Consider the following 23,068-nt stretch of genomic DNA (forward strand, 5'->3'; position numbering starts at 1 on the left):
ACATGCCAGTTGCCAAGTACTTGAATTTTTAATCATGTGACCATGGAAATGCTGCAATAGTTGTAAGTGCAAGGATCTGTTGCAACTAACTTTTTCAGTACTGTTGTAACTTCTAAAGATCACTAAATGAATGGTTATAAATCAAGGACTACGTGTAAACAGAGTCTGAAAAAAAATCTAGAAGTCATTCCACATTTCTTCTTTTCTAAACAGCCCTCCTCTTTCCATTTGCATGTGCTCAGTGTCTTCCTCTCTGAGGAACAAAAATAATTTCCTTTGTGATAATCAGAACAGGCTGCTGAAGCGCCCTAATTCTGTGCTCTTTTCTTTCTGCATAGATGTGGCATTCTGACAGCTATGCTGCTGTGTGTCCCATTTCCAGCCTTAGCTGGGAAGTCTATGTTTATATGATAGCAAAGGCAGCACAAAAATCCTGACTCTTTTATGAGAAACAGCCAAAGGCATTTTACACTTTTTAACTAAATCCAATGTGTTGTTACCCACATCACCTCTATTCTTTTATGTTTAAGTATTAATTAAAAAAATAAGAATCTACATATGTCCTTTGATTAAACAACTAAAACTAAGAGAAGAATTAAATGTTAATCCTGAAAGGAGGATTAAGGAGCACTCCTTAGCAGCCGGGGAGTGCGCGTGTGTGCAGGACTGCCCTGCCGGCTCCCGCCCGACGCCGGACGGCTCCGCCGATGCTGCTTCAAGAGGGAAGAGTGTGAGGCGCCTGCCATGGCTCCCCGAGGACTCCTTAGGAGCCGGGGAACGCGCACGTGCGCAGGACTGCCCTGCCGGCTCCCGCCAGACGCCAGCCTGCCCTGCTTCCTCCACAGTGAGAGGGGAGGGCGTGCCTTCCCGGGCTCGCTGACTTGCAGCCAAGCCGGAGCCAAAAGGGGCTTTTCCTTCCACCCACCCTTTGGAATAGACGCAAGAACTCCCGGGGTCTGGCGTTTGCAAGGGGGAGGGGAAGGGGCTGAGAGGCTCTTGGGGGTGGGAAGGGAGAATCACATTGGAGGGGGGACTGGACTAAGGAGGCTTGAAGTTGCTTTGCAAGAACGGGGGCGCTCGATTGATTTATGTACTATTTTCCGGCGTATAAGACGACTGGGCGTATAAGACGACCCCCCAACTTTTGAGATGATTTTCATGGGTTAAAAAGTCGTCTTATACGCCGGAAAATACGGTAAGTCTTGAATAGGATCTCAAACATATGTTAGAATATATGTCTCTTAACTACAAGGGACAAACATCAATTCATATAGCAAGCTAGCAACTTTTCATAAACAGAGAAAATTATAAGCTATTGACATTTGAGAAGATTGCCTTTGTTATACTTTGTGATGCCTCACTTGAGCAAGCTTATGCTTAAAACTACCATCGTATCCTGGTAGTACTGCTCTGCTTCTATTTCTTGAGTTTATATTTCCTTTTCTTTATCCACAAATGCAATGAATTCAGTACATAATGGTTTTCTTGGACCACATTCTGTAACTTGTAATATATAGTAAAAGATGAGGCATGCAGGTTGTTAACTGTACCAATAGGGAACAACCAAACTTTCTATTTCTGGAAACAGTATCTGTGATGAAATTCAGGAAATCTCAAGACCAGGATTACTACAGTTTTGCCCTTTCTCATTTCATCAAACACAATGCAGTATTTCTTCTAAGTTAAGAATTTCCTTAGCTGATTTCAATTCAGCACTATTATGTGGAATTTCAGAATACAGGTATCTTAATAATATGCTCATTCAAGGTATTTCCAAAAATATGGAGTAGCACATTTGGACTTCTGAAATTATGTTCTGGGTATTTTTTTAAAAAATAGCTAACATAGAGAATTAGCTATTTACGAAACGAATACAAAAGATATAGCCAATAACATGCTTTTAACAGAAGGCAAACTGGTGAAGATTATCTCACAATCCACAAGAGGTTCCTATGATCTCCCAGTTTACCTCAGTCATTTATTTGGTAACAGGATACTCTTCTACATAATTAAGTTGGTTTTATACTACATAAGTACTACCCTCTTCCCCCTTGAAGGAGAGGGGCACTCTAGAAATATGAAATATAAATAAAATCTCCATCTTTATTTTGCAATATCACTGCTTTTAGAACAATAAAGTGATACTTCACATTATGTCAGAATTCATTTTTTCACTAAAAGAATCTAAAAAGTCAAATAGAGACCAGGATGTTCATGGAAACAAACTGGACAATCACAATCCCTCATATCCTGTAGCTCTCAGTGATATGGTAGCTGACAAACCTAGATTAGAATATACATACTATACTTCTCTATCTCTGCAAAATCAGTAAAACATGAAAAGTTACTAAAATACCCTAAAATGCCATTACTCTTCTAGTATGTATAGATAATTGGAAACTTGAGAATAAATTAAACTATACAGGGCAACTTCATTCTCCAGACAACAATTTATAATCCCTTGCCATCAGCTATGATGTTTAGGGCTAATGGGGGTATCAAAATAAAGGCACCAGTTTGCAATGAAAGCAGATTCTTGCAATGAAAATGCATGTTGGGTAAGTTCAGAGCATGGACAAAAGAACAGATCATATTTCTCAATTTTTTATGAAATACACACTAATTTATGTAAGGTGTAAAAGCATGCCCATTAAACATGATTAAACAAAGTAGAATTTACATGCAACAATAAACCAGAATTCTTCAGCTTTCTGCTTTATTCTAGAAGATACCAGACATTAATCCTACCTCACTGCTTCTATAAGAATCTGTAGTTATCACACCTGCATGACTCCATTTGCAGTTCACTTTCTGTTACATGAAAATCAGAAACTCTTGACTTGTTTTATTCTGAATTAGCTATAGTTCAAAGCCAAGAATCATGGCTTCTGACTCTCTTTTGTTAAAGGAAGAACATAGCAGAGTTTCCGAATCACATATGATGATATAATAGCCCATGGATCAAATAATATGTGTTAGTCAGTCAAATCTTCTGGCCAGAGTTATTAAATACCAGCAAGCTGCTCATTCTCAGTTTGTGTGAAAATACAGCGAGTGTAGGTTACTTAAATTAAAATGACATAACAGCTATATTTAATTTCCCTAAATTTAGAATATATGGCACACCTGTTGTTTCTTGCAGTTGTTCACCTGCCAGGTACTTTCCCAAGTAAAAGACAGAAAACAGAGCCAAAATTTCAAAGTCTAAATTGCACAGTACTGATCCTATAGAAAATATTGCAAAGTAATAAGATATGTCCTTAAATGTTTATATGTATGCCTTGGAAGTCTTTGCAAAAATCTAAGACATTTAATCTTGCTTTTTTCTCTGGTGGTATTTTAAAGATGCAGCATTCTGTTTTCCCCTGTCTCTTCCTCCAGTCCCAAACTATTAGTTCCATAAGTGCAGTGATGAATGCACAACTGGGGAAGAGCTGATCTTTGTGCTAATATATTTTTTTGTCATGCATTCATTTTATAAAGTTAATTTAATAAAAATAAATAAACCAAATACATGGGTTTTACAGTTCTCCAGTGAAGAAAACCCATTCATTATTCTTTTCAGCTCAGAGTTATAAAGCACAAAACATTTTTTTAACAGTTTAGTACAGGGGAATTTGTTATGTTTGGGAGTCACTGTATATCCTGAACACTTAATTGATCTCAAGACTGTTAAATGCTCTTTAAAAAAGAACTGTGACTGAACAAGAAATGTAAAGAAAACATTAAATGGCTGAATACTGCAGACTGCATTCAAATGAAATTGGGGAAACATTATTCATGATAGAGATCTGCAAGCAATACTGTTTATGAGAAAGTGGAAATGAGTTGTGACATTTTTCAAGATCAAAGTTCTATTTGTAATTATGCATGTTAAGTAGAAGTAGTACTTTGTTCTCACCCTTTTCCCCATATTCAAACACAAGTTTCTCTTTCTCTTGGACTTTTCCTGAAAAGTGTGGCAATATCTAATATATGGAGCACAAAACTTTAAACAAAAGGTTTAATGGATTTAGATGTCTCTGTCTCTGTCACACATACACATGTAGAATTGCTTTTAATGGTGATGGGATAGAAATTTAATTAACAGTAATACATATTTACAAATTCAGTTTCATATGACTCAAACTCACTTGCAGTTAAGCTCAAGGGTTAACAGAATAATCCAGAGATGGTGTGGAAAAGGTTAGTTTTGACAGAGAATTTAAAAGAAAGGGAGCTATTAATATCATGTATTTGTTCACCAAGTTGTTTTATAAGTAGGGCATGAGCCGATATTGTTAAGGCACCATTTAAAGATCAGGAAAGTGCATGAAAATTACCTTAAATCTTTCAAATAATTTTCTATGTAATTCACATTTATATAAGGGCTACTGAAATCTGACTTCATTTCTTTCCATTGATTTCATTTCCTTCTTTAAAGTTTTGTGTTAATATTAGTCCCAATGATAGCATTTCCTTTTTATAAAAAAACAGAAAAAAGCAGACATCTTACTCTTTGTTTTACAACTCTCCTGCAACAGGTTTTGCTGCATGCATGCACATTTCCTTGCCCAAATGCTTTACTAACAATAAGCAAAGACTTGAGAGACTATCGCAATCATAATAAATTTTTACCCTTTTTGCTGAAAAAGGAAAAAAGTGAATTGGTGATTCATGAATTTGCTAATTAAAAAGGGTTGAACATGCAAAGAAGGAACCATGTAATATAATCTTAAAGAGAGAGGAGATAAAGTTTGTTTGAAGTGCTATAAAGAAGTTCAATTTTTTGCCATAAATTCCAGAATAAAACACCCTGCAATTCTCAAACTGAGGTTATTCCAGAGGCTCAATTTCTGATGTGATTGGCAATCAAACTACATTTCCTCCCTCAAAATATTAAAATTCCTTCATAACAACAATTATACTTTATACATTTAAATTACACAATTTAAAATTAAAATAATTAAAATTAATATTAACTTAGGAAAGATTATTTTTCTCTAAAAGCAAAGCTATTTACCTGCCAAGCAAACAATTTTGGGTGGCTAACATTTCAATAAATTTCCACATGTGCCCATAAAGTTGTTTTTTTTTAGTAAGAATCACTTAAGTTCCATGGAAAAATAAGTCAAAATATAAGCCAAATAATCAAGTTGGAATTCTGGGCAGTTAAAACCTGTATTCATATGATACTAAGGATTCAAAAAAAAAAAGAAACACTTAGCAGTATGTCCATCCTATGAAAATTTTCTCAAGTTCCTGTCAATATGTTTCAGAAAGGTGGTGTCTTTATGTCTTCCTAAATAGTCTCTTGCTTTCTGAACAGAATTCAGCATAATTTTTTACTGTTTAAAAGTAAAAAATCACACCTTCCAATTTATCCCATCAGAATGAGAATTTTAGTGTTAGCCAGGAAGAGATGTTCATTTATAGAAAATTCTAACAGGAAGTTCTTTCAGAACAATTATATCTGAATTTTCCATTTTGTATTAAAATGTTGCTGTATGACTTGAACTCATCTTCTTTCTAATGAAAGGCACCAAAATATTCCTAGAGACACTCCTCATTCTGGCAAATCTGGAATTTATTCTAGAAATCTTACCAATTTCAGCCTTCAAATCTTCTTATTCTAAATCCAAAACACTTGCCAAAACTTTAATAGGCCACTCTTGATTATTTTCATCAGGAACGCTCTTAATTCAACTAAAGCCAGACTATCCAATTCTCTTTCCAGCTCTCTGCCTTCAACCTTTATCTTGCCCTTTAAAATTTCCATTCTGTCATAATTTTGTTTCACCTCTCCAGAAATTTGCTTCACAGAACTTTCAACTTTTTTGACATCTTCTCTTTTCCTGTCTTCATAAATCTTTCATCCGTTCCTTTTTTTCCAAGTTTCCATTTTATTTCCCATCTGATCAAATTTGTTTCCCATCTGTTCCAAAAAATTTTGAAGTATATATTCTGTAACATTTTTCTCACTAGTTGCTCTAGCAAGCCTCTCCTGCCCCTATTATTTATTTATTTATTTATTTATTTATTTTTTATACCGCCCTATTCCCGAAGGACTCAGGGCGGCTTACAGGGCAGCATAAAATACAATATAAAAATAGTATAAAATTAAAATAGATTAAATTAATTAAGCCCAACAATTAAAACAATATTAAAAGCTAAAACCCCTTCAGTCCAGGCCTAATAGATCAAAAAACCAGGTATTCAGGTCCCGGCGAAATGAACGCAGATCGGGGGTGGTCCGAAGTTCCATCGGTAAATCATTCCAAAGGGCAGGCGCGCCCACAGAGAATGCCCTCCCCCTGGGGATCACCCGCCGGCACTCCTTAACCGCCAGCACCCTGAGAAGGCCCTCCCTGTGGGAGCGCACAGGACGATGGGAAGTTGATGCCGGCAGCAAAATTATCATTTTTCTAATAGCCATTTTTTAATCCAAAAGTGGAGATGTCTCAAGGAGATAAAATAAAAAGATAACCCCCATTACTATATTTTTGTTTCTGACAATTACATTTTAGTAGATCCTAATAATGTCAATCACCGCAAGCATCATACCTCCATAGGAACTACATTTCACAATCTCAGTCTGATTCTTTGTCTTATCTTTTGTTATGCAGATTCCAACAAATTTTTCCATGCTGGACTGGTCTCTTTAACTGAGTGAAAAATTAAACCCAAGCACTTTCAAAAATTAAAGGGAGAAAAAGAAAAAAGAAAAAGAAAAAAGACTGTTTCCTTGTCGTTTTTAAAACTTTCTTGCATCCTCTTAAACTTTTTCAATTGAATTTTTAAGTCACCATATTTTTCTTGGGGTTTTTTTGTAATCTAAAGAAGATTTAACTCATCATAAGGCATTTTATTTTTGCCACACATAAAATCTCCCTTCATTGAACTTCTATAAGTTTGATTCTTGAGCCAGCTACAAAACTTTGCAATTTTTGCAGGCAACTCAGAAGGAACCATCATCTGGAGTACACATAGTTAATCTCACAATTTCTCTCTGATTTCTGGAGATTGCAACAGCTAGAATTTGCCTCCCATTCCTATTCTCAGCTGCTCTTCAGAGACCATCATTCCACCAAAATTCTCCACAGAAATTCCTAATTCCCCATCAGAAACTCACATTCTCCATTGGAAGCTCCAACTTCTGGTTTTGATAATTAGAAACAATGCATAATATGAAAAAGTGAGCTTTTTATTGTAATCATATAGTAAGAGATAGCTTAGTAATTATATATGAATTTGCTACAAAAGAAATTGGAAGGTTATATTTATTTCTGTTTTTTCCTCTGCATTTTTGTCTTTTCTTCTTTTTTCTTTTAGTTTCTTTATTCTTATTAGTTTGTGGGTTTTTATATTCTCCTTAACCACGGGTGTCAAACTTGCCACGTCATGTGGCATGTCACATGACTTTTGCATTGCCAGAGCTGGTGTGGGCACAGCCTCTGTATGATGCAACCAGCCCATGAGCCGGCAGTTTGACACCCCTGTCCTTAACCCTTTTAATAAAATGTGTGTATGTGTATGTATGCGCATACACACACAGACACGTACGCGCTCACACACACACACACATTGCAGTATCCCTCAGTCTTCTCCAAGCTGAAAATCAACTAATTAAACATGGCATTTAGTATTGTTAACAAATGTATATTACTTTAGGCCTTCAAAACAAGATGCATATTTTAATTTTTTTTCATCTGTGTAAAAAACATGACCTTATTTAATGTACAGAGCCTAGAAGCCATTTTTCATGATAACAGTTCACTTATAGAATCACATTTCCCAAGCATGAAAACCATAATAATGCACCTATTGCTCTAGAAAAAAGATATACATGTATAATAAACAACCAGACAGTTGCATTGGATAATAAGGATAGTGTTGAGCAATGCAACTCATTCACAAACACGCTTCTCACGGCTATATACAAAACTAAGGCTCTGTTCACTTTGAGCCCAATTCTCCAATCCTACAAGAGAGGCCTTATGCAAGTTTGTGATCCCAAGTTTCTATTAATTGGTCTCTTCATACATTATCTTTAGTAAAACATGCAAACCAGTGTTTGCATTTCTTGCATTGAATGAGAAGAGTACATCTTTCTCCATCTGTCCTGGCTGCTTTTTATAGAGGCACAATTGAGAAAGTTTTAACAAACTGCATCACTGTTTGGTTTGGTGGTAGCAGAGGCTCAGATAAAAGATCCATACAGAGAGTGGTAAGGACAGCTGAGAAGATTATAGAAAGCTTGCTTTCCATTATTCAGGATACTGCTTATAAGTGCTATGTGCTTAGAGCTTGAAGCATTGTTAGAGAACCCCCATACCCACTTCACAGTCTGTTTCTGTTGCTTCCCCTCTGGGAGAAGGTTTCAAAGTATTTGTAGCAGAACTATTAGATTCTGTAACAGGTTTGTTCCTTATGCCATCCATCTTATAAATTCACAGGATTCTCCTTTTTTCGCCATGTATTCGAACCATAATGTTTTTCTGTATTATATATGTATTTGAACTATGATGTTTTTCTGTATTATATATGGATTCTCTTTTTTCACCATGTATTCGAACTATAATGTTTTTCTGTATTATATATGGGGTTATTTATGCATAATGGTATTTTTTGAGAGCTGAATGCAACAAAATTTCATTTTAATGTATGCTGATTAGTGTACATTTAAAGTGTCAATAAAGATTCTATTCTATTCTGTTCTGTTCTGTTCTAAAATCCAGCTCTTACAACTTGTTTGAAAAATAAAAAGGGAACCAACATTCTCACTTATATCCAAAAGAATCATTCTGAGACTGTGGTGGGTGGTACCCTGATAAACAAACAAATAATGCCATATATTGTCTTTTTAAATTGTATTTTCCAGACAACTTAGGAAATGCCTCCAGTATTTTTAGAACTTTTAATTTTAATTTTATTAGTCTCAGTGCCATGCAAAAAGTTACTTCAACTAAAAATATATACAATTAATTTAACCAGGATATTAAAACAGCAGGGATTAAAACAGCAGAGAGGGGAAAAGACTGTACTGTAGAACAAATACAGAAAATTAAAACTGCAAATATAATGAATAGATCTATCTGAGAGAGAGAGGGAGGGAGGCCTTTGTCCAATGTCAAAAAAATAAAAAAGTAGATGTCAATCAGGTGTCTCCAAGTTAACCATTCCAAGGTAGGAAACTACTACTTAGAAAGCCCAACTGTACACAAGTATTAACGGAACACATTATCACATGCAAGAACACATTCAGAGCACCACCTCAAAAAGTGACTTTAAGACCCAAATGTAAACATACAAGAATAGGCATTATTTTACTATATGTTGCTTAATAGATTCAAACCTCCTATACAAATTAGGTGTTCAAGGGGAATGGAAGCCAGTGAAAGTGGAAAACCGTTATCACATGATCATAATGCCCAGTTCCACTCACTACAGTACCAGTTTCATTATTAACTAAAGCTCTTTGAGAGCCAGTTTGATTAATGGTTGAAGGGACCAGGTTAGAAACCAAGAGACTACGAATTCTACTTTTTTCTTAGACATGAAGACAACTGGGGGACTTTGGGGCTAGTCATTCTCTCAGCCTCTGGAAGAAGACAGTGGAAAATTACTTCCAAAAATCTTTCCATGAAAACTGTGTGGACTTGTCCAGTTAGTTGCCATGAGTCAAAAATGGCTTAAAGATGTAAGCTTAAAAAGATCCTGAGATTATCTGAAATAGTAAATGAGCATTTCAATATTTTATCTGAATCTAATCAAAATGGTGAGTGCCAGTCATACAGATGTTAAATAGCATGGGGATAAGAAATAAATAACAAAAGATCCCATAACACAAACGTCACAAGTTTGAGCAGAAATTTCCAGTATTTCCTGGAGGTAATCTGAGATAGCAGCAGAATCAAGACAAAGCAGTATTACCTCCAACCAACTCACACAATCTCTTCAAAATGATATTGCTATCAAAAAGTGCTGAGAATTCTGGAAGAATCAACAGGTTATGTTCCCTTGTTACTTTCCTCTGGCAGAAAAGGATATTAGTCATTGGACTATATTCAGATCTTTTTGATTCAATTACCTTTTTCCTTCTAGCTTACTAAGAATACTTACACAATATTTCTTTGGGAAAAAATCTGCAGTAATTACAGTAATTAAAAAAGCATTAGATTAAAAATGTAAGAATAAAAGAAATCCAAACATATATATATGTATGTATCACACAGTCATACACATATATAGGCAAATGGCTGGGATGGCCAATTTGAAATTTAAAAACTAAACACCTAAAACACATCAAAATTGATGTCCCACATATGACATAGTGGACATTCCATAGGACAGACACCATCATAAAGAAGAACCATCTCTGAATCACGAAACAACAAGCTTTAGCAGAGTCCAGTAGGACTTTAAGTTTCAAGATGTTCTCTTGGGGGGTAACCCAATATTGCATGCATACAAAATGGCAGTCATGTCTATTTTATTTTTCCCCCCATAAAGTAGAACCAATGTATGTTCTTAGATGAAAACACCTTTTAATCTGTGGGCTCGTAATACACTTTCTAAATATATTCTTCTGATGTAATATGAATTATCTGTTCTAAAGAAAGTAGTGCATATTAGTAATTAGTCATAAGATCTTTGACCAACGAATCTTATTTATTCAATTTTTATGCCTACCCACTAGCCAAGTGACTTTTAATATTATACATTTCATGTTGCAATCCAAAAAAAATAAAAGATAATGTTGATCTACCCATAAAAAATGTTCTAAGGAGTTTCCCAAATAGAAGTGTCTACAGCAGGGGTAGGCAACATTGTTTCTTTTATTTATTATTTATTTTATTTATTTAATTAAATTTCTATACCGCCCTATTCCTGAAGGACTCAGGGCGGTTTACAGGGCAGAATAAAATACAATATAAAAATAATACAGAATTAAAATACATTAAATTAATTAAGCCCAATTAAAACATTTAAAAAGCATTTAAAAAGCTAAAACCCCTTCAGTCCAGGCCTGATAGATCGAAAAACCAGGTTTTCAGGTCCCGGCGAAATGAACGCAGATCGGGGGCGGTCCTAAGTTCCACGGGTAGATCATTCCAGAGGGCAGGCGCGCCCACAGAGAACGCTCTTCCCCTAGGAATAACCCGCCGGCATTCCCTAACCGGCAGTATCCTGAGAAGGCCCTCCCTGTGGGAGCGCACGGGACGAAGGGAGCTTGATGCCGGCAGCAGGTGTTCCCTCAGATAACCCGGACCCAAGCCATTAAGGGCTTTATAGGTCATCACCAGCACCTTGACTCTCACCCGAAGGGCAACCGGAAGCCAATGCAGCTCGCGGAGTAGAGGTGTTACATGGGAGTATTGGGAAGCCCCCATCACAACTCGCGCGGCCGCATTCTGCACCAGTTGAAGCCTCTGAGTGGTCCTCAAGGGCAGCCCCATGTAAAGAGCGTTGCATTAGTCTAAACGGGAGGTCACGAGCGCATGAGTGACTGTGCGTAGGGCATCTCGGTCCAGATAGGGCCGTAACTGGCGCACCAGGCGAACCTGGGCAAAAGCCCCCCTGGTCACGGCTCCTATATGATCTTCTAAACTGAGCCGTGAATCCAGGAGGACGCCCAAGTTGCGAGCCCTATCAACGGGGGGTAACACCTCACCCCCCATAGTAAACGATGGACAAAACTGGTTTTCCCGAGATGCCGGTATGCACAGCCACTCAGTCTTGGCAGGATTGAGTCGGAGCCTGTTTCTCCCCATCCAGACCTGAACCGCCTCCAGGCAACGGGACATCACGTCGAGGGCATCACTGGGTTGGTTCGGGGTGGAAAAAAAAAGCTGGGTATCATCAGCGTGCTGATGATACCCCACCCCGAAACCATGAATGATCTCACCCAGCGGCTTCATATAGATGTTGAACAGGAGGGGAGAGAGGACCGACCCCTGAGGAACTCTACAAACCAGAGGCCTCGGGGCGGACCTCTGCCCTCCCGTCAACACCAACTGCGAATGGCCCAGGAGGTAGGAGAACCACTGTAAAACAGTGCCCCCCACTCCCAACCCCCCGAGACGTCACAGCAGGATACCATGGTCGATGGTATCAAAAGCCGCTGAGAGGTCTAAAAGGACTAGGACAGAGGAGCAGCCCCTGTCCCGAGCCCGCCAGAGATCTTTCATCAGCGCGACCAATGCCGTCTCCGTGCTGTACCTGGGCCTGAAACCCGATTGGTACAGGTCAAGATAATCAGTTTCCTCCAGGAACAGAGAAAGCTGATGCGCCACCACACTCTCAACAACCTTTGCCAAAAAGCGAAGGTTGGAGACCGGACGGTAGTTATTTAAAACAGCCGGGTCCAGGGCAGGCTTCTTGAGAAAGGGTCTCACCACCGCCTCCTTCAAGGCGGCACCAAAGACACCCTCAATCAAAGAGGCAGATATCGCTGCCTGGAACCAGCCTCGTGTCTCCTCCCGAGCTGAATAAACCAGCCAGGAGGGGCACGGGTCCAATAAGCAGGTGGTAGAGCTCAGCCTCCACATAATCCTGTCCACCTCCTCGGGAGTCACAGGATCAAACTCAGTCCAGATAATACTACTCTCAAGACCGCTCGATTCCTCCCCGTCAGACTCTGCCCAGTCAGCATCCAACCCGGTCCGAATCTGAGCAATTTTGTCCGCCAGATGCTGGCTGAACTCCTCGGCCCGCCCCTGTAAGGGCTCCTCCCTCACCTCCTGATTAAGGAGGGAGCGAGTTACCCTAAACAGGGCGGCCGGGCGATTATCTGCGGACGCGATGAGGGCCGCAAAGTGATTAGACTTCGCCGTCCTCATCGCCGCGAGATAAGACCTAATAAAAGATCTTAGCCGCAATCGGTCAGATTCAGATCGGCTGGATCTCCAACAGCTCTCCAGACTCCGTCTCCGATGCTTCATCTCCCGTAGCTCCACAGAAAATCATGGAGCCCAACGAGATCTGCACCGGGTCAGGGGTCGCAAGGGTTACAACCCGGTCAAGTGCCTCGGTGGCAGCCCTCTCCCAAGCCTCCACCAAGGCATCGGCCGGGCTGTGAGTGAGGGAGATAGGTATAGACCCAAGCGCCGTCTAGAACCGTTCTGGATCCATCAGGCACCTGGGGCGGAACCACCTGGTCGGCTACGCAGCCCAGCAGCGAGGGGTAGCGTATTGGAAGACCAGCCTCAGGAGGTGATGATCGGACCACGACAGGGGGACAATATTTGGCGAGCCCCCTTCCAGATCATCAAACCACTGCCCAGATAGGATAACCAGGTCAAGAGTTTGACCCCCTCCATGGGTCGAACTCTGAATTATCTGGGTCAGGTCCATGGCCGCCATGGAGGCCATGAACTCCCGAGCTAACTCTGATGACCCGCCCAGGGATGGAAGGTTGAAATCACCCAGAACCATAAGTCTGGGGAATTCAACCACCAGCCCTGAAAGGGTGTCGAGAAGCCCGGGCAGGGCCGTTGCAACACAGCTGGGCGCCAGGTATGTCAGCAACAAGCCCAACTGAACCCCAGAGCCAAACCTCAGGAGGAGCGACTCACTCCCACCAATCTGTACGACAGTGGTCTCCCGCGGATATAAGGTCTCCCATATAACCACCACCACACCTCCGCTCCTACCCTGAGCCCGAGGCCGGTGTAGCACACAGAAACCAGGAGGGCAAAGATCAGTCAGAGGGACACCTCCCTCTGGGCCCAACCAGGTTTCCGTAATGCATGCCAGATCCGCGTGTTCCTCCTCGATCAAATCTCGGATGAGAAGAGCTTTGTTCACCACGGATCTGGCATTAAAATACACCAGTCTAAGCTCAGGGACCCGACCTCCCTCACCCCCGGATAAACGGGTAGCAACCGGAGGGTCGGAGCACGCTACCGCTTGAAAACAGCGGAGGCGTAATCCCAGACGTTGGTATGGCCCTCCGTGCAACCTCCTGCTGCCATTCCCAAGTCCCATGACTCGTGGACTTCAACTCCCACCCATGGCTGGCTCAGGAATTCTGGGAGTTGAAGTCCACGAGTCATAAAAGAGCCAAGGTTGCCTATTCCTGGTCTAGAGCCCATTGGGACCCTCCCTCGTCACCCTTGCCCCATCCAGGTTCCATGAACAGTCCCATGAACAGATCAACAGGGAACCCGAAATGGTAAACCAAAGTATGAATCACAGTGGCCAAACTAAGCCCTTCTAAGAATGAGCATAACTAACATACTAGCTTCAGCCAGTAGCAGTACTCCTAGTCACAGAGATTATTTAAATTATTCATCAAAACAGAGAATCTAGGAGCAAAATTAGAGTATGATTCTGTTCCTTCAGATAGAACACAAATCCCTGTAATCAAATGTTGGATAAGGTCTCTCTGGCCATTTCATCTGTGCAATGCAATGTTTCTGATTTTTATCTTTATTCCTCACATATGAAACTGTGCTATTTCAAAGAGTTGACAAAGGCATAATAGGTGTTGCTAACTTATTTAAATGATCAGTTCACCCTAATTGTCAGCATTCCTACAGTAATTCTGATTCTATTAGCTTTAAGTAATACATAGCAAGCCCAGTAAACAATACATACATACACTATTCAAATTCTCAACAGCTGTACAACTATTAAAAAGATACCTTTGAGTGCTGAAATTTTGAGAAGATGCAGATCCTACAATAATACTATGGAAACAACAGATGGCCTGAAAAGTATTCATCTGTGCACCTTTGCCCCATCCCTTTTCATTATAGAACTTAGAACAAGACTTGTATTTGCCCAGCACCCATGGTTTCCTTTATGAATATAATATAGGGCCTCTGTGCAAAAAATACTCCATTTCTTTGCATACCAGCCATACATATATATATAGAATGGTAAATGCCCATTAGTACTACATATAAAAAATGCTTGCACTATGTAATTTGTATTATACAGAGATGTATTTAGAGAGTCTTGCATTCCCATTGTTACAATACAAAACATTCAGTTTTCACTCCTTTTTCTTAGCAGTGCTATACAGTGCTGAAAAATTCTATTTAAGCACAAAGAGAGGTTGTAAATATGCTTGTACCTTAATAGTCAAATATTGATGTTTTAATCTTTTAATTGACAAAGTCCAAGAGGTTTTTTTTCTAATGAAATATGAAGATATGAAGGAAGAGGGGCATTTAGCTGAAACACCACTAAGGTAAACATAACATGGGAAACATCAGGATATGCTATTTTAGAAGATTTTAAAAATTGTTCCCAAACAATTTTTGTATGCTCAAGGTCACTGGCAAATTCAAAGGTAACACAAAGCCACATTCCTGCCTTCCAATATAAAAGGCAATGGCTATTTCATAAATACTATTATGCACAGTAGAATGAAATACCACATTTGGACAGTAAATGCTTTTAAATTCAGAAGTGCAAAACAAAAAGGTTTAATTCTTTTTGTGTAAATAGCAAAGGCTTGATGTACTTACCTGCTGGCATTCTAATTGAATCAGCTATCAAAGATTTAAATTTCTGAAGACCAATCACTGCAATTAGCCTTGATTTAATTTCCTGCAGATTTGTGGCTCTGTAAAAAAAAAAAGCAGAGACCAAACATTAGGAACCACTGGACATTGACTTTTATGGAAAATGTAGAATTCATATTTGAAATGCTGTCATCTCAAAGCATATAATCATGCTAAAAAAAGCTTTAGCATGGAGGAGTAAGCACAAGTACCGTATTTTCCGGCGTATAAGACGACTGGGCGTATAAGACGACCCCCTACATTTCCTGTTAAATTATAGGGTTTGGGCTATACTCGCCATATAAGACTACCCCTCTTCCAACGCACACCAAATAAAAATTAAAAAACATCAGATTTGATTTTAATATGGTAATTTTAATTCAAATGCTTATGACATGCAGGTGCTTAGTAGGAAAACTGTCACTTATAAACATAAGGCTGTTTGTCATCAAACATGTAAACATAAAACAGTGCAAGTGGATTAAACAATAATAATAATAATAATAATAATAATAATAATAATAATAATAATAATAATAATAATAATAATAATAATAATAATAATAATAATAATAATAAGAAGAAGAAGAAGAAGAAGAAGAAGAAGAAGAAGAAGAAGAAGAAGAAGAAGAAGTAGTAGTTGGAGGGGACCTTGGAGGTCATCTAGTCCAACCCCCTGCTAAGGCAGGAAACCCTATACCATTTCAGACAAATGGCTGTCCAGTCTCTTCTTAAAAACTTCCAGTGTTGGAGCATTCACCACTTCTGGAGGCAGGTTGTTCCACTGGTTAATTGTTCTAACTGTCAGGAAGTTTCTCCTTAGTTCTAGGTTGCTTCTCTCCTTGACTAGTTTCCATCCATTGCTTCTTGTCCTGCTTTCAGGTGCTTTGGAGAATAGCTTGGCTCCCTCTGCTTTGTGGCAGCCCCTGAGATATTGGATCACTGCTATCATGTCACCCTTCTCTTCGTTAAGCTACACATACCCAATTCCAGCAACCGTTCCCTATTTTCCTAATTCACTTTTTCACTTTTCCTAATTCACTCTAAAGCTTTCCCTGCGCAGAGCCTTAAATAACACCAGCTGCCGCCTGCAATTAGTGCAGGTTCGCATCCCACCAGGCTCAAGGTTGACTCAGCTTTCCATCCTTCCAAGGTAGGTAAAATGAGGACCCAGATTGTTGGGGGCAATAAGCTGACTTTGTAATAATGCTGCTTGGGGGGGGGGGTGAAAGCCCTAATAAACAGGCATATACACAGAATGAAGGCTATTGCTAAGCACATTGATTTGTGCTTTAAATTGTAAGCCACCCTGAGTCTTCGGAGAAGGGCAGGATATAAATGGGATTTTTAAAAAAAAGACCAAATGGGAGATCCGCTCCAGGTTTTCCAGCCAGCCCGCCCAGTTCCTGAGTCAAATGTGTCCTTAGAGCTAAGCCGCTGCTCTGGCTGCTGCCTTCCCCACCTGCCTTTCAAGTTGGGATATACTACAGCTGCTCTTCAACTTTAGAAGGAAAGACACCCAGACCCCAGCCTGTAAAAATCACAGACTGCAGCTTCTTCTCCAATTGGTCCCGCTTTCCCTACGCAGACTAAATGGGAGATCCGCTCCAGGTTTTCCAGCCAGCCCTGTCCCTAAATTTTCAGCACCCGGCATATAAGACGACCCCTGACTTTTGAGAAGATTTTCATGGGTTAAAAAGTAGTCTTATACGCCGGAAACTACGGTAGTCAATATATCAGGAAAGTACAGAAAGTAGATCATAGGAGAGAAACAGGAATAGCTAAAACAAAACCCAAACAAGATGCTAATTGTTTCAGCCTCTTAATACTGTACATTTTAAAAATATGCTAACAAATCAGTGATATCAAACATATGAGAAAGTTATTATTTTAACTACTTATTTCCTTCCAACCCTCACCTTTTCAATAGCAAAGCTAAATTGAGAATGCTAAGCATTTAAAAAAAATAGCAAAATGCAGCTCTCAACAAATTCCTTCATTTAACAGTGTGTGATTCTAAAACAAGCTAAGAAATAGCTTAAAACTGGGCCATTTCCCAACAAGCAGTGAACGTCTTTAAAAAGTTTAAGGAACACTGCTCTATATTGCTAGTCCATTTCGTGTACGTTTCCTTAACACAGTATGCTGAACCTACCTTGCAAAGAGCGTGTCATGTGATCCATAAACAGAGATTATAGGACACAGAAGTAAAAGTTGTGACACAATTAGAGCTTTAGACAGTGCTCCATGGGAGAAAACTTTAAACTATGTTACAGCTCAAAAGAGACTGGCAAACCTGCAAAATGCACTTTAAACTATTACCTGGATTAAGAGATTTCTTAATAACAGGGTTGGAAGGGATCTTGGAGGTTTTCTAATTCAATCCCCTATTTCAGCAGGGAACCCTATACTATATACGTCTTGCTAGACCATATTCTTAACAAAGAGTAAACTCTGAAAAATCTTCCTGCACTCACTTCTCCCTAATCTTAGGTATATAGAAAAGTTAAGCCACCTATTTTCAAAAGCAAGAAGATTTCCATAGAATATTTATTACAGTCATAAAGTATCATAAGGAAGCTGGGGTACAGTCAACTAAAAAGCACAGAACCATCAGTTTTTTAATAGGGAATCTTGCTGTTACCATCTTATATTTACAAATGATCTCCAAAAATACTGATCAATTATTTGAAAGAAATATATTTTTAACAGGTATAATGAATGTTTACATGCAAACATTTTATTTATTTAAAACAATTATATAGCCACCCCCATCTTATGTCAAACTCTGGGCAGTTCCCAACCAACAATTAAAACAACATCAATAATAATACATCATAATACATACATACAGGTAGGGGAATGGGACAACTTGCCACAGCCAACTTGCTGCAGCCAACTTGCCATGGCCAACTTGCCATAGCCAACTCACCATAGCCTACTTACTGTGGGACAACTCACCACAGCCAACTTGCCATTCGACAACTCACTGCGGAACAATTTAACAATTCTATTTAATTATTTAAAATAAATTTAAAAAATAATTAATTTTTGTCGATCACATTTCATTCTATCCCTCCTTTTCCACCATTTCTTTGTTATTGGTGTAACTTTTGTCCAGCAACGAGTTGTCCTGTGTTGAGTTGTCCTGTGGCGAGTTGGCCATGGCAAGTTGGCCATGGCGAATTGTCATAGACCCATACAGGTAGTCGTTAAGTTATGGCCATTTATTTAATAATAGTTCAAAGTTACAACAGCACTTGGTAAAAGTGATTTATGATCTGTTCTCAAAATTACATCTCTTCCTTGTTATGGCCAGCCAACATTAAACCTCTTCAAGTCATGTCAAAGACAAGTGCTGTTTGCCCAAATCTGAAACCTCAGGACTAAAACCTCCAGCACTCCATTCTGCAGTTCCCAGGCTATCTTCCAATTACAATTACCAAAAAAATCACTGGTCTAGTTTCCCACTGTTTTGAAGCAAGATTATTTTAAAAGGAAAACCATCCCCAATTGAGAGCAAAATCCGTAAAATGCTGGCTCTGTCCACTCTGCGCCATCACTCTATCCAATTTAGTCTTTGTCCTCCAAAAACACAATGTGCTAAAAGCTGCCTGTCTCTATCTTAAACATCTCTCTTCAGGCAAGCAAAGATTAATTGATATCCAGTGCTTCTTGTCTCTAGTTTTTTGCCTCAACTGTGCCACATGCTCAATTGTTCCTTTCCCCACTGAAAGGCCACTTCTGCTTTGATCTCTACCTGTAGTGCCCTGCTCACCCAGATGTCAATTTTCCAGAGGACCATCTTCACACATCATGCTGTAATTCCATGTGCATTTTAATGCCTCAGCAATATCCACCCCAGAAACATTCAGGCCACTGTTATATAGATCCAAACAAACCTGGGGAAATACTTTTTGATGGACAGGGATGGTTGGCTGGCTTCAGTGATTATAAATGGGCTTTAATACCATAATTATTTTCCGTTCCTGGCATCATTAGAAGCCATCCCAATTATAATAACAGCACAGACTGCAACACCATTTTCCCATAAGCCTGACAAATCTACAATGTACTCCCAGTACTATATTGTAGCTCAAAGTGAATGCAAAAGCAGAAGCAGAATGAAGTTCATATAAAAATAAAGGGATATGTGAGCTCAGGAAATCAAAATCTTTGTAAAACTACTCTAGATAATAACTGATTAGCTCATTGACATAAATAAATGAGTTCAAGAAGAATGCTTTGTGTGTAAAGTTGCTTCAGCTCACAATGGGGTATTTGTGCAATCAAATGATGTATTGGACATCAACAGAACAAAAACTAAAATATAAATCTTGAACAAGGTGAATTAATTTATAGATATTTCCTAATCACCCACCAATATTCATGGTGAGCAATATGATGCCTCTCGACACTTTTGTGAATGCATATTTCCTTCTGCATCACTACTCGACAGATTCATTTAAAACAAAAAATAACTTTACTTTCAGGTGGCTATGAGCACCTCAAAATGAAATGCTGAGGCACCAAAATCAGCAATATGGTGATGGTGGATAGTGAAAACTAGTATCGGCTTTGATACATTCCTCACGACATCAGGAAAACAAAGGAAAATAAGAAAGGAATATTTTATCAATCCCAAAGCACAAAACAATCCAAAACTATTCACATTTTCTCTGTCTGGCTTTTGGGAAGGCTTGGAGTTGGAAACAAGATATGTGGAAAACTGGGGTTGACTCCAGAGGAACTCTGTTAGATGGATCTTGACAGACTTGAACACTGGGCCCTATCTAACAAAATGAAATTCAGTGTAGAGAAAAGTAAAGTCTTACACTTAGGCAAGAAAAAACAAAAGTACACATATAGATTGGGTGAAACCAGGCTTAATAGCAGTAACTGTGAGAGAGATCTTGGAATCTTAGTGGACAATCAATTAAATATGAGTCAACAGTGTATGGCAGCAGCCAAAAAAGCCAATGCAATCCTAAGTTGCATCAACAGAGGGATTCAATCAAGATTGCGTGATGTACTAATATCATTCTATAAAGCCTTACTAAGACACCTAGAATACAGTTTTGTATCAGTTTTGGCCACCACACTATAAAAAAGATGTTGAGAATCTAGAAAAAGTACAGAGAAGAGCAACAAAGATGGTGAGGGGACTGGAAGCTAAAACCTATGAAGAATGGTTACAGGAACCGGGCATAGCTAGTCTAGTGAAGAGAAGGACCAGGGGAGACATGATAGCAGTGTTCCAAAATTTGAAGGACTGTCACAGAGAGGAGGGGATTAACCTATTTTCCAAAGCACCTGAAGGCCAGACAAGGAATAGCGAATGGAAACTGATCAAAGAAAGATTCAACCTAGAAATAAGGAGAAATTTTCTGACAGTGAGAACACTCAATCAATGGAACAGATTGCCTTTAGAAGCTGTGGGAGCTTCATTACTGGAAGCTTTCAAGAAGAAAGAGACTGGATTGCCATCTGTCAGAAATGGTGTAGGGTCTGCTGCTTGGGTGGGGGATTGGACTAGATGACCTACAAGGTTCCTTCCAACTCTTGTTACTCTGTATCTGTATCAAATAGCCTTTGTGTGATACTGCTTATGACTCTTCCTCAAAATTCTAAATGTGTCTATCTGTGGTTATCTGCCAACTTGTTGCTGTTTGCTTGGCAGGACTTTATTTATTATATATATTCCACACTTACCAACAATATCTCTCCTAGCCTAATCTGCAGCAATTTATACATTTATAATTAAAAAATGAAATAGCACTGTAGCTCAAACACATTACTAGTTTAATATAAATAAAACATGAATATCAAAATTCTAAATATTTTTTATTTCTTAGTACTCCCTCTTTGTTTTCGCCCCAACAACTCTGTGAGATAGATAGGGTTCCAGGCCAGTTAAAGAGATTTCATAGGGAAGGTCTATGTTTAACTCTCTAGATCTAATCCAACGCCTTCACTGCTTTCTAAGTATTGAAACAATTCAACGTTGCCAAGTCTATCTAAGAACACAAAACGGTATAAACCAAGGCAAAAATAATTCCCACAAAAGTACATTTTTCTATACCATAATTGTAATCAAATGCTTTCTGGGAATTTCTAAACTTCATTTTTCCAGTAACTCATCAATGAAAATCAGCAGGGATCTCTATAAATGTAGAAATTTTCCCCAGCACAATGTAATCTACTCTGCTGATGACAGATAAATCAAGCTGTATCCTGGCTGACATCATTCTTAAGTTCTTAAATATTAATGAATTCTAAACCAACAAAAACAAAAAAGCCATTAGTAAGTTTATTAAGCAGTTCAGTGTGCTTTTAGTATCATCCCTTAGTTTCAGAATGGTGGGAATCAGGTCCCAGCTCTACAGGGGACAGGTTCTTGAATTGTGGGGTCACAATCAAATTTTGCATGTAGAATAAAATTGTTATCAGGAGCTGTTACCATTTTGCCTGGATAAGTTGGGAGCAAAGTCATTTTTTGCTATTACAGTACATTGTAATAAAAGTAAAGCTGATCCAAAAAATCTGGAACAAAAAAATCAGTATGGTAATCTCAAAAGAAAGAACCAGATTTTATGAAGGAGGCAAAACTACGGTAAGCATATTCATCCTTTCCATTTAAGTAAGGTTTAATTTTGCTTTATTGTTTTTTCCAATTCAAATGATCATGATGTAAAGTTCTGTCTTGCAAGTTTCTATCAATTTTATTTGAAATATGCCAATATTTTATACTTTACGGTAATTTTAATCCTTTATTCACTTCTTACCAAGCCTAACCCTCATAAATTAATTAGTTTTATTTATAAACTAGTCATACAACTTCCTTTAATATTTCAGTTTATCTCAGCACTGAAAATTTTGGGGGGTAAAATGTGCTGTATGTCCTCAAGAATCAGGATAAAGTAATAATTTTAAGGAACTAAGTCTCTACTGCTATTGTCCTCTACTTCCAGAGCACTGTAAGAGAAGATAAATGAATTCCTTAGGCAATTTTGTTTAGTGCAGATGCATTATTTTTCCTATTGTGGGGGAGGTCAGAGATAAAGGAGATATGAGAAAGGAGTAGAATCATGAGAAGGAAGCTAGAGGCAAGAAAGATATTAACAGATGAGCATACCAGCATGAAAAAAGATGGTCACCCAAAGATTACTTTTCTCATGGGGGAGAAAAACCTAAAGCATGTGTTATTTTCACAGGATTTAAAAGACCACATACAGTGAACAGAAACTCAGTAATATTAGATTTAATATTAGAATTAGATCACAGCTGCTTATTACAGTTAACTTTTAACTAGTTAAACTCTCTTCACTTTATTAAATACCACACTATTACAAACAATTATATAGCTAACCAAATGCCTAAACATTTTTGGTCTATGTCTCTAATACTCTAAAACAAATGGTATTGACCCATACATAGCCTGATAGAATACAACATGTTTATTTTATTCCAGGGAAAAGTTCAAAATGGACACAAGAACCACTTTAAGAAGAAAGGTCAGAACATTTAATTTCCTAAATACCTGTGTCTGCAGGCACAGGCTGTAGTTCTCTTCC

The 23,068-nt window shown here is 38.6% G+C and overlaps 1 protein-coding gene across 4 annotated transcripts in view; it reads right to left on the reverse strand.

The window, feature by feature from the left end:
• Positions 1-23,068, reverse strand: part of NCOA1 (nuclear receptor coactivator 1) — a 308,570-nt gene that overhangs the window by 253,803 nt on the left and 31,699 nt on the right. For all 4 annotated transcript variants that reach the window (XM_081326952.1, XM_081326949.1, XM_081326951.1 and 1 more), the window contains exon 2: positions 15,459-15,556. The gene's annotated coding sequence lies outside the window, so the exon portion shown is untranslated. The remainder of the gene's footprint in view (positions 1-15,458; positions 15,557-23,068) is intronic.

The sequence above is a fragment of the Vipera berus genome (genome assembly GCF_964194415.1).
Source record: "Vipera berus genome assembly, chromosome: 1".
Classification (NCBI taxonomy): Eukaryota; Metazoa; Chordata; class Lepidosauria; order Squamata; family Viperidae; genus Vipera; species Vipera berus.